The 13163-nt window shown below is 36.7% G+C and overlaps 1 long non-coding RNA gene across 4 annotated transcripts in view; it reads left to right on the top strand.

The window, feature by feature from the left end:
• LOC148224431 (uncharacterized) overlaps positions 1-13163 on the top strand; it is a 90310-nt gene that overhangs the window by 38769 nt on the left and 38378 nt on the right. For 3 of the 4 annotated variants that reach the window (XR_015802601.1, XR_015802602.1, XR_015802599.1), the window contains 2 exons: positions 2624-2774; positions 7235-7778. This is a non-coding gene — a long non-coding RNA (uncharacterized LOC148224431). Of the gene's footprint in view, positions 1-2623; positions 2775-7234; positions 7779-13163 lie in introns of those variants that run through there. The other variant, XR_015802600.1, reaches the window with a different exon arrangement.

Here is a 13163-nt window from a genome sequence, read left to right as displayed (position 1 = left end):
GCAGAACATAGGGGAGAAATATTTTTAGCTTCATTAAAAGTAAGGAAATTTATTGGAAAAATATGAATTTTCTTTGAATGAGGATTTTTTTTTAAAGAATGAAAGTAGTAGCACCAATTATTTTCCTTGTGAATACTAAAATTTTCAGCAGAATATTGAACATCTGTGGTTGTTATAATTTTTAAAATTTATAAATCCATTAAGATAACCTACATAGCTTTTCTTAATGCTTTTCTTAGTGCCTTGATAAAGGTTGTCATTTTTGGCAGCCTTAATGCACTTTATTTGTAGGTGTTAGTAATTAATTAGGCTGCAATCAGAACAATGTGCTGTTTTGTAAAAGTCTTCAACTGTAGGTATTGTGGGACAAGAGTTACAGGATAAGAATTAGCAAAAGAGAGCAGCTTTACATTCATTTTCTTGAATGTCTTTTGCTTTTAAAAACACTTGAAAACAGCAGCTTATTGAGAAAAGAAATGATCAGAATGGGACAAGGAACAGAGGTGAGAAAAGTTTAGATTGAATACTTAATGCATTTAAATGAAAAACAATATTATAAAACAGGCGTGACAATTCACTACAGGAAAAAAAAGAGAGAACCCTTCATTTCAAGGCTGTCTTTTCAAATTTTATCTAGGTCATTGTGCATCAGGGACCAAGTATTAGTTCTGGCACAATAATAGGAAAGACAGTGAAGTCAGCCTACAGACAAATTTTGTCCTAACTGTTGCTAACAACTACTGATTAGCTCACAATTCTACTCAGACTGATTTAGACATTTAAAACTCCCAAAGTGTACGTATATGTCCACAGAGTAAAGCTTTGTCTTAGACCAAGTGGCATCCTTGTGAGAAGATAGAGAGGAATAGAATATTTGTTATTTTTCCCAGTGATAGTAATGGTTTCCAGTGGAGTTGTGGTCTGTAGTTCCTGTTAATACTAATATTGAGACTGCATATTTTCTTCCACTTTTCTGCAGTTCAGTCTGTAGCCTGAATTTGGGTCTGTTGCTCAGAAAACTTGTGCTCATACTTCTGATCCCTCATCTCCATCCCTCTCTCCTCCACTGACCCCCATCTTCCTCTACTCTTTTTTCTTTTCTCAAACATTCTTCACCCTGATGTCGTACTTCCCACTGATGTTTTCCTCTTGAAACTAGAGATATGCTTCAAGCCTCTGCTCCCATAAAGACAAATAAACTCACCAAACACAGATTTGCCTTGCTTTTGTTCTATTTTCTGATTGTTACCCTTTTCAAAACTCCAGAATTCTTTTTGGGTTTTTTTAACCACTACAGCTTATTCAGAAAAGTACGATGATTGGGTTTTTTCTTTTTTTTTCTTTTTTAACCAACTGTAAGGCAATATGAGAAATTCATTCAACATTTGAATACTGCTCAATTCACTGTTTTCCCAGGAAAAAAAAAAGTGGTTTAAAATGTTCTTACATTTAAATAAAAATATTTTAAAAGATGTTGAGCTTAAATTACTTCTCTATGTGAAAAATCTTTAATTGATGGGAACATGGTCAATTAGAGGAATACTTAAGCTCTAAATGCCATTATAAAAGCTTCATAATTCTGGTTTAGAATCTTGCTCAGTGACATCAAGCAACCAACTGATTTAAATGTGTGAAGAAGACTGTACATCATAGAGTTGGTATGTAAGAAGGAAACCAGACCAAAAGCAAACCTATCTCAGCAGAAACTTCTATACAGCATAAGGATTCCCAGGACTTTAATTTTAATTTAATGAACTTCAGCAACAATTAAGTTTTGCAGGGGAAATATTCTCCTGTTTGCTTGCTTCAGTCTTCTCTCAGCTATACACATGATTGTAGCCATCAGCAGAAAGTGTGCTTGGGAGTGGCAGTGGCCTTCCTTTAGAGAAATATGAAACAGGTTGGAAAAACACTAATAAAACTTGGGAGGAAAATAGTCTATGATGTCAACACAGCCTTCAAATCCATGAACTGCATTTATTAAAAAAATAAATATACACTTATGTCACACTCTTGTCATTAACATTTAACGTGCAAAGAGTGGGTGAACATTCTATATTTAATTAAAACACAAAATTATGACTTCCATCTGCACATGCAGACCTGAGAAGCGGCTTAAGGTACACAAAAAATTTACATCTGGTATTCAAATATAGGTGTGGGGGGACATTTTAACCATATCATGTGTCACACCATTCCTCTAGTGTAGAACAAATATGATACGTTATTTATTAATATTTGAAAACATTTTCAATATTTGAAGTTTCTCAGGCACTTGTATAGAGTTTAAAGCCTATGAGTGAATCACAGCTTCCCAGGGTTAGGAGATCTCTTCAGCTATTTTAATTGCTTATTTTTATTTTATTTTTTGGTTCCTTTGGAAACCCACACAGAATGCTCTTTTTCTCAGTGCTGTTTTTTCAGTAATTCTTTTGTTCTATGTTTGGTGCCAAGAAGCACAGACCATGTTAAATCCATACAGCAGCCTGCAATCTCCTGAACCATATGCTATTTTTACAGCGGGTCACCTGTGGAAATGCTTTTTTCAATCAAATCCTCCTTCTTTTGGCTTGTCACTATGCTGGTTCTCACTGGGGCTAATCCTGGTGCTGTTTCTCTGCAGCCACCAAAGCCACCATCTGCTCTTTGCCCTACTCCAGCCTTTGATCAACCAGTAAATAAATCCTTCAGGATGGGAAAGGATTTCCCTGGTGCTGGCCATACGGCAACATATTTGGTCATTGCGTGGAGCCCTGGGTAACACTGTGATGGTGGTAAGTAACATACCTTCCCATTATCTTCACTTGGAGTTATGAAGATTTCTCAATGTGGAAATCAGTCATTCTCATCTGCCTCAGAAGTGGCAAAGGTACTTGTGCTTGGCTTTGAAATAAGGTTATCAAATGGATATCATGTGCCTCAGAACAGCAAAGCCTAACCTCCTGCAGGGTCAGGGAAAAGATTATATTGACATTCCCACAGTCCCATCTGAAATATGTTTGCTGGGAAGGAGTTCTGGTGGCCCAGAAAGATAGTGATTAAGAATTGTTTTCTTGGCTACATGTGAGAATAGACCTGAAACCAAAATGATGAGGCTGGGTAGCCTATCAAGAGGGAACCCAAATGCCAAAGGGGATCATGACTTTTCTAACAGAGGAAGGAATCTGCAACCTCCACAATAATACAAGCCAGTAAACTTTAGCAGATTTTGTTTTTTGCTGGGGAGGCAACTGCTGAGCAAAGATGGGACACAATATATCATTTATTTCTCTGTGTGCATGGGGTTGAACCACTGAACGGTGTAATTCTTGCTAAACCCTGCAAAACTGCATCTGACATTGCTTGAGATAGGACAGAGGCTAACACAGTCGCTGAGTAAGCACAACTGGTAGGCCTTAAAATATCTGTAGACTATAACAGAATTGCTGAACTAACAAGCTGCTGAGCCAGCATAATGAATAGAACATAGCAAAAATAATGCAGTAACTTTGTGGTTAAGACAGCTGTAAACGAAAGAAAAGAAAAGCTGTCTATCAGCCCGTTTCAAAGAACTGGCTCCCCAGTCTCTTGTATTTGGACTAGAATGGATTCAGCAAAACAGCAGAAGGATATTCTGGACAGCTGAGAATGTATGTGGCCCCTGGGTCACAGCATTATAAGGAGATAAAAGAAACTCAGAAATTCATCAATGTGGGTTTAGCAGAAGAGAATCAGCATTGCAGATGCCACGGACTGAGAAAGGTGAGTGGTTTCTCCAAATTAGCTACAAATACTGGCCAGGATATGCTTGTGACTCCTAAGTGCCAACAGCAGGCATCTTGCAGACCTTTGTAAGATACAAGAATTTAGAGATCTGGGCAGAAGATTGCCTCATAACCAGAATGTTGTGCTGCTAATAACTGTTTACTAGGGAGTTTATCATAAATATCTACTATTTTTATATAATTTAATTAGTTATCTTTTGGGATGGATGCAAAAATAGGTAGAGAGATAGATGGATAGATAGATAGATAGATAGATAGATAGATAGATAGATAGATAGATAGATACAGAGATGCATACATACATACATACATGGTAGATAGATACGTGTATACATACATATATAGATGGTAGACACTTCCATCCATCCATCCGTCCGTCCATCCATCCATCCATCCGTCCGTCCATCCATCCACTGCCATAAAACTTATGGTTATTGCTCATCATTCTGTTGCTGTAATTGCCTGTAGTCATTGTCTGGTTTTGATTGCTGTACTGCTGACTTGTAGTTATATTTGCTGTGTTTTCACTTAGTGGAATTTTTATAAGCTACCAGTTAGTAAGGTATTAAAATCATCACCTTCTGAATATTGTGGATCCCTGTGGTTGTACTTCTACTGATTAAATAATTTGTATTAGTTTTCTAATATTTACAGTTCCATCTACAGAAAATTAAAAAAAAATAGGATAAGGATATGTAATAGTTCATATTGCTCACTTGTTAGCCTGGTTTATTATTTAGTCCAGGAGAACTAGTAAAACTACTAAATTACCATGATAGCTAGCATGTAAATCACCACGATAGCTAGCACATCTGGGAATGTTTTAAAGGGCAAGGTGTTGGAAGCCGTTCCAAGCCAGCTAGTTGGATGTCACCAACATGTCTTGGCAGGAGGGGAGTTTGTATGAACACAAACTGGCCTATATCTGTTGGCTTTGAGAATGAAGAACAAAAACCATTTCGTCTTATATAACACTGACACACAGCCTGATATGTCTTTCCTGCTCATGTCCATGAAACTTTTGAATAGAGTTCTACAGCTTGTAGTTGAACTTCCTCTTTTTCATCTGAACAGTTTTGCAAAATGAAACTTTCTGAAAAGTTCCATTGAACAAAGCAGTGCTTATAGCATTTGAATTTATGTATAAATATTTGTTAAAATCTTCCAAAACTTAGCAGAGCATGATAGCTTCTTACAAGAGTATGGATGATCTTATAAAATAAATGAATTTTAAATCCCATTCAACATGTATCAAGAGCCATAAGCAGAATATTTTTTGTTTTTTGCTTTATAATTAAATTATATAACAATTTAATATGAGATTTTGTATTGTCCTTTAAAGATAACACATCCTTCATTTTTTTACACCCTTTTTCTTTAGAACAGTTTTTCCTTTATTTATCATTCTGTATTAATAAAAAGCAGAAAAATGTATGCAAAATGTAACACATTGAGCTCTCCTCTCAAGCACAAACAGATTGTTTACTCTTGAATTAGTGGAAAAATGCCCTATGTCAGCATATTTGATTTCGAGTTTATATGAATTTGAGTCATTAAGCTTAAGTCTAGACTCAAAATGACTCTTTTTTCCTGTCATCTGGTTTTAATTGGATCATAATTTTATGTCTTCACAGAATGACTCTCATATGTTACTAGCATTTTAGCAAAAAAAAAATATATATATATAGAGAGAGAAAAAGACGTTATTTTCCTCTCTAACTTCCTATATCCTTTTCTCAAACACTTAAATAACTCTAGCACTTTAAGGACTATTCCTCTCCTCTTCTGTTTCTCGGACTAATTTCTAAAATGAGGGGAGGAAATTCCCCTTATCTCTTTTCAAACTTAATTTTTGCCTTGTGAGATATGTCACTGAAACAGGAAACAGGAAAAAAAATTCTGCAAGGTAAAGCCCCCAGGGCTTCTGTGGATGCTCACTTCAACCAGCAAAGGTTTGGAAACCCATTGCGGGGGGGTCAAATAAGTCAGTCTTTGAAAATCCACGCCTAAATGCAAGTATGCCCTAGTGAAGAGACGAGAGCTGCAGCGTTTCCCCGTCTCAAGAAGCAGTGTTCCAGGTCAGCAGCCCTGATGCCAGCAGCTGCTCCTGCCATGCCTGAGCCCTCCTCGCTCTCCTTAAGGAGGGCAGTGTTCGTGTCCACGCTTAGTCAGTGCTCAGATATCTGTATTCATCGAGGCAGCTATTCCTCCTTTCGTCATCTCCATCACAACAGCGTACAGCCAAGACACTCTGATTTTATGGTGCCTGTTATGACAGAGTATGCTAAACAGGGAAAAATACGGTACTGCTACTGAAAGCATTCATAATTCCTGCCAGAGAAATAGACACACATCATGATCTATCTAAATAACACTTAACACATTATAGCTGTAGCCAAATTCTAAACAATAATAATAAAGAATAAATAAGAGCGTAAGACAATATTTTTTGCCACCTTTCCTTTTTTTCTCTGAAATGAATAGGTAAGATCAGAACTCATTTTCAACATGAAATCTGCAAGCATAAGCACTTGGTACTTCATTACTACTTAATGAAAACTAAGATTCCAAATAATAATAACAACAAAAAAGAAACTCCTAGAGTTGAGGGTTCAAAAAAAAATTAATAAAAACAGACATCATAGAAAGTATACTGTCAAGATATTGCTCCTGTTTTAGTCAAAATTAAGGTGGAGTTTTCACAGCACTCACACAAACAAGTCTTTGCTCCAAGAGAAGAAATACTGTAATTTTTAATATTTTGTCAAAAATAAATTGCCTAAATAAACACTGTTAAGATGTGGTTGCAGAATTTACTCTGTATCTGTTCTTTTATTCCTTTCCATTTATTTAACACTTTATTCTGATACTAGCCCTGCTTTCCACTGTCTTTTGAAAGGCTCAGTGAAAACCTGTGTCACTGCCAACTGCTGCTGCACCTAATGTGTTTTTTTTGCAGCCCTTTCCAAAAACCTTGAGACATGAGCTTGTTCACAAGGCAAGCTTTTGCTGCTAACCTTATGCAAAATAGCCAGTGGTGCCATTTCGTCGGCATAAGATTGATTCTTTAACCACTGCACATGGTTAAAATTTGCAATGATGTTAACTGGGGTTCGATGTATATATTAACAGGAGGCTGGAGGCCTCATTGGATTCCGTTCTGCTATATTCAAAATCACCATAGGTGTTATTTATACCACTTCTGTTCTTAGTGCATTTGCCAAGAAAGAAAAGTCAGTCCAACACAGTTGTCATCTAAAAATAAACACCAATGAGATCTTCTTCCTGTGGGCTGTAAGGTCATTCTGTAACTCAGCATGGTTCATTGATCTCTTCTACCCCCTGTGCCTTTCTAGATTTATTGGAAATCTGTTCAAAGGAGAATATATCTTACTGCTTGCTACTCTAGGAACTGCTGCTAAACGCTGCGTAAAAGATTCTTTTATATTCTCTTTATTCCTTATCCTTAGAGACAGAACCGAGGAAAATCTTCCCAAGTGTCTCAGACATCAGCTGAAAACAGATGAGCTGGGAATACAGGTTGAATACCTTCTGCTGCTCCTCCTTTGGACAAGTTCACTAAGTTCAGGAAACACCTTGGGAACAATTCATCTTAGTGTGCGTCTGTATTGCTTCTGTCATTAACGTGAAGAGCCTCAAAGAAATCTAAGTCAATGATCTGATTACTAATAAAGAGCAGCACTGGGTGCAGGTCAGATATGTGCTTTGTATTTATCTTCCTTTTAAAATTGCACAGCATTAAATAGAAATCTTGCTACTAGCAAGAGTATATATATATATACACACCTATATATTTCCCATCAATCTAGTCACATCATGCATTTCATGTAGCATTCATGTAAAACATATGCAACTCATTAGAAAAAATGGAGTTTCATCACTCAGGTTATATGCCCTCTTCACTGTAAATCCTGAAACAAATGGGAAAATGAGAACACATGTGCTGGGAGTTTTACTAGGAGCTCGGCAGCTGGAATAAAATCATTGAGGTTTGATTAATTTGTTGTTCTTTATTTTTTTTCTTTCTTTAAAAAAACCGGTTTTTAGCAAGACTAATGTATATGCACTCAAGCCAGCAGTATGTGCTGGATTAATAAAGTAGTTTATGAACAGTAGGATCTTGGGGTCTGTGGAGCTCCACTGAAACAAAGGGCTCGCCTTTGGGGTAGCCCTAGAAAATAGTGTGCAAGAAAGGAGAGAGGCTTAGTGCATCAAGAAAAGGAAAGATGAAGCACTTGAATTCCTTTGATTCCTGCTACAGAGGCACATCTGCCAAAACAAATTTGTGTCAGGCATTTTACAAACTGTTATCTTCTGCTTTCTCCTACTGCTGGGCCAGGCAGCTGCATGCCCCTTCCCCATCTGTGCATCATTCCTCTCTTCCCTCTCTTCTGTATTCTTCTTCATCTTGAACATTCACCAGTTTTTGGCCTGATGTTTTTGCTTCCAAGCATATAATGACTGAATAGAAAGGCTATGCTCTGAGTCCTAATAATTTAATGCTCTTACTCACCCAGTAAATTTGAGAGGATATCCTCTTTATCTCTCATTGTCTCATGTGTATAATATTAACAGTACTTTTTTTTTCTCTATCTCATCTTCCTTTTTCATCCCAAAGGTAAAATGGTATTGAAGAGGCAAAAGAGTTCAGAAAAGGAATATTTGTCTTTGACTAGACATTCAAACACCTCCATATCTATCAACCACTCTCGTTCTCCACACATCTCTTCCTTCATAACTCCTTTAGCCTCCACACAACAGATTCCTTTGTTCTCTTCCCTCAAAAAAAACATGCATCACATACTGTGAACCTTAACCTAATGAACATAGTGGCATTTGCAAAGTGGTTTTAAGTTCAGGGGTGAAACATGTTTCAGCCAACAGAATGGCAGGCAAGAAACTCAGTTGTCATACTTGAATACTGCTATTAGGCAGATATTCTCGGTGAATTTATCTTAAAAAAATTAAGGTATTTTTCCAGCTATCATTGCTGCATAAGCAAATTCTGTTTGAAGATGGCATTACCCAAACCCTCCCTCCAGCTCACATCCGGAACCACCCCACTGCTCCCTCTGCCATGCTTGCTCGAAGGGAAGGAAGTAGCTGATACCCTTTAAAAGTCCCTACATGTCCTGTGCATAAGTCCAGTGGAGAATGGAGACTGACAGTGGACTACTGTGGCCTGAACAAAGACACACCATCACTGAGGGCTGGTGTGCCACACATGAACTGTAGTCCAAGGCAGCAAAATGTCATTGTTAATGCGTTTTTCTCCAAACCTTTAGCATCAGAATGCTTAGAGGGGCATCCATACGCCTGGAACCAGTTGCCCCAGGGGTGGAATTACAGCCCCAGTATTTGCCAGAGACTGATCCAGATCGCACTGGAAAATGGAGAGGCTCCACAACACTTGCACTATATTGATGATGTCATCACGTGGGACTACTCGGCAGAGGAAGTTTTTTAGAAAGGGGAGAAGATAATCCAAATCCTCCTGTAGGCCAGTTTTGCTATAAAGCAAATTAAGGTGAAAGAACCTTCCTAGGAAATTCAGTTTTTAGGAGCAAAGTGGTAAGATGGGCATCATCCATTCTAATGGACATTGTCAACAAAATAGCAGCTATGTCCCCACCAACCAGCAAGAAGAAAACACAGGGGTTTTTTTAGGTACTGTGGGTTTTTGGGGATGCATATGCTAGATTATAGTCAGATTGTAAACTGCCTCTATCATATGACATAGAAGCAGAATGCTTTCAAGTGGGATCCTGAGCAACAACTTTTTGAAAAAATTCAACAGGAGATTGGTCATTTAGCAGCCCTTGGGCTAGTAAAGACAGGATAAAATGTGAAAAATGTGTTCTGCACTACATCCAGTGAATAATGGTCCTTCTCAGAGTCTCTGGCAAAAAGTTCACAGGGAGACTTGATGACAGCCCTTAGGGTCATCTGAATTGAGATTTCAAGGATGGTATATCTGACTTAAAGTACTCAAACTCCACCCAACCCTCACCTGAATGAAGTGGTTCAGGAACTGTACTCAATTCAGTGCCCCCACTAAGACTCTCCAAATCACAGATCACTCTCTTGCTTCCCCACTTTCCTCTCCCCCTCACTGCTGTGGTGCAATAGAGAGGGGAATTGGAGGGCAAAGATCAAGGGTTGAGATAAGAACAATTTACTGGAAACAGCAAAGAGATAAGAAAACAAACAAAAATAATACAAATGACAGATGGTACAAGAAAATTAATTATTCACACCAAAAACAATCCCAGTGACAGACAGTACCAGACAGTTCCCTCCACCATATTTACTCAACTAGAAGAGAGGTACTTTTACCCACCCCTGGCAAAGATGTGAAGTGATATAGAATAACCTCTGTGTCCTAGGCATGACCCATCCTGCCTACTGCATAAAATTAACTTTGTCCTGGCCAGAACCAGGACACTGAGGAACTACAGCCACTTCTGAAGCTATTAATCAATTCAGAAAGGTAGGAAGAAAATAACCCAAAAGTATTGTTTTTCCCAAAGGTACATTTTGTCTCTCCTTACATATACAAATAACAATTAGACCCACAATTCTCAGGATTATAGTCTTTCATTTAAAAATCATGTGGGAAAGAAAAAGGCCGCCTAGAAAAGATGCTGAGGATCTGTAACAATTTTGCAGTTAATGCTTTTATCCAGACATGACTGAACTTCATGCCCTCCCCAAGCTCTTCCCAGCTGCTCAGCGAAACATAGGCTAAGAAAACATGTCACTGCTGTAAATTGATCTTGAACTTCCCTGCCTCACATTTATGTCTCCTAAAAAATCCTTAAAGCTGTAACTAGAGCGCTGATATAGTCAGGTAAGAAACAACATTGAGTTAGGCAGCCAAAATCTGGCCATTTTCTCTTTAGAGTGAAACAAGCATCATTTCACTGAAGAAAAAGGTGTAAGTCCTGATTTATTTAACCAAGAGCATTTCTAATTTATGGCCTTAGTAGATTGGCTCAGGTTCTTTTTGGGCTTAAGTAAATAAGTAACATGTAATATCCTCCAAACCAATGCAATTGGTGCAGGTCTAAGTGCTACGCTTCACTTCTGAGTACGGAAAATGCAAGTTTATTGTGCATGTGAGATCTTTTATTTTATCAAGTTTGTTGAAAATATAAAGGGAACAAAATATACCCACACAAAAATTATCTCCAGAAACACATTTAAATAAGACTTACAGACGACAGTTAGAGGGGAATAGTGAGAACAGAAAGTGTCTGCTCTGATTTACTGTAAATCTCTCCCTGGGTGATTTTGATGACTCAAGACCTGAGAAGCTTAGAAAAATATATATGACAAAGTCAGATGCTGTTAACTCTGTGAATACAAACAATAAATATTGTATCCCTCACTACTAAAGAAAATTATAGTATATTGAGCTCTGAAAAAATAACAACAGCACCATAAGAAAATTATATTTCATAAGCACTTGCAATTAAGAATCAAAAGGAGAAAAGAAAATGCCACAAGTCTCTTTTTTAATAGACTTTATATTTATGAATAACAAAATTAACAGGCATGCCTCAGTTCAAATGGTATTGTAAATATTATTTATTCATCAGGAAAATGACTGAAATATGTTAACACAGCAAAAATTTTCACAGCATAATTCGTTACTCTAAAAAAAGCAATAATTCTTTAGCTGCTGTGAATGCTTTGGTGTACTTAAATATCTCTATACATATTAAAAAATATCTCTATACATATTAAAAATCAAAAAGAAACACTCTCTATGCTGTCCTCACTTCTCATTTAAAGCAGTCCATCTCTAGACACAAATATAGATCTATATATCCCATTTTTGATAAATATAAAAATTAGACAAAATTCTGCCAAAGCTTAACTGTGATTGAATCTGCCTAATCCAAATCTCTTTGATGAATTTTGATCAAATCAGTCTCATAAGCATTCTGTTTTTAAGCTATTTGGTCTCCGTTAATTTTCTTTGGAGTTTTCTTTGCTTATTCTGGGTAAGATGAAACATTCAGTAAAATCAAAACGTCCTCTCCCATAGATGAAGATAGTTTCTTTTAAATACCACCAAAAAAAAATTTTAGATTAAATAATTATATTAAAAAATAGTTTAAAAGTCTGTGGTAGTGTTCTTCACCTAATATCTAGTATTCAGAAGACCTTTGTTTTGCTGTCTTGCATTGCCTTGGTTGTCTAGTGATGATTTTGGGAATGTTACTTTGGGCTATCTACTCAGTAGTAAATTAAAACTGCCCAGAATAATTTTCTGCCAAGGGAGCCAACTAGAAAAACCATATCTTTGCTATTTAATTATTTTAACTGTCAAAACATGCAAGACCTCCTGACTAATGGATCAAAGCCTGTGCTGACTCCTGAACTTTGAGTGAGATAGGTTTGAAACCAGCCTGTCCTTTCTCATAGAAGATTCAGTTTTCATATTATGTTGGAGCCCTATTTATTTTGTCTGTTTAGGTGTAGCTTTTACTTCTTTCTTCTACAGTTTCTCTGTCTGCAAGGAGAGGAACATGATGCCTGCTTCTCCTAACCCACACTTTGCAATCTCTAAAGGAAAGCATTTGCTATGTCCCTTAATAAAGAAAATGAACTGTTAGAAGATACAATACAGACTTAGTCCACTTGTAATCATTGTAAATCTCCCAATCTGACATTCACAGAAAGCCCTTTATGTCATTACTTACTCTAAAATGAAAATATGCTGAATGAACCATAGCATTGACTTTCTATAATGACTATTAAATGCATACTAAAGATTTTTCTAGACATATAATCCCAAGAAATATAAGGTCAGAGTGCTGGAAGTTTTCTCATAGTTTTAAATATTTTTTATCATTAAAATTGAAAATCCTACATATTTAATATTACTTAATATATTGAATATAGAAGCTTCAATTCAACAATATATTCTTGTCACTGACTTGTAAAGTGTCCTGTTTAAATTAAGAAAGCTGAGCAGGAGTTATAGAAGGCAGCCATTTTGTAATCAGTGATGCAGGGCTATACATTTCTTTTAAAACTTCAATGTGCAATCTCTGTGGTCTATAAAAGACAGCTACTAGCACTGTGTCTTGTTATTTGGTTTGCCTTCTAAGGAATGGTATTTCAGTGCATGTTTGTGTTCCAGTGAATTGGAAAACAGATTTTTCTCAGATAAATGGAAAATGTTATGCAAAATAATATCTGAGGCATTTTTCACAGATTTTAGGAGTCAAAGTTGAGAATTAGTTAGTGCCTTGAGTTGAGCGAATAATAAGAGATTATGTGGAAGTTGAGAACTGCTTTGGTTCACTGTTAATTTCCTGATATTCAAATAATTTCCTTTAATAAAGAAGTATAATTTTTTTGTTA

Source organism: Sturnus vulgaris, chromosome 3 (genome assembly GCF_052056855.1).
Source record: "Sturnus vulgaris isolate bStuVul1 chromosome 3, bStuVul1.hap1, whole genome shotgun sequence".
NCBI lineage: Eukaryota > Metazoa > Chordata > Aves > Passeriformes > Sturnidae > Sturnus > Sturnus vulgaris.
The sequence above is the reverse complement of the archived record's forward strand: the minus strand, read 5'-3'. Positions and strand labels throughout refer to the sequence as shown.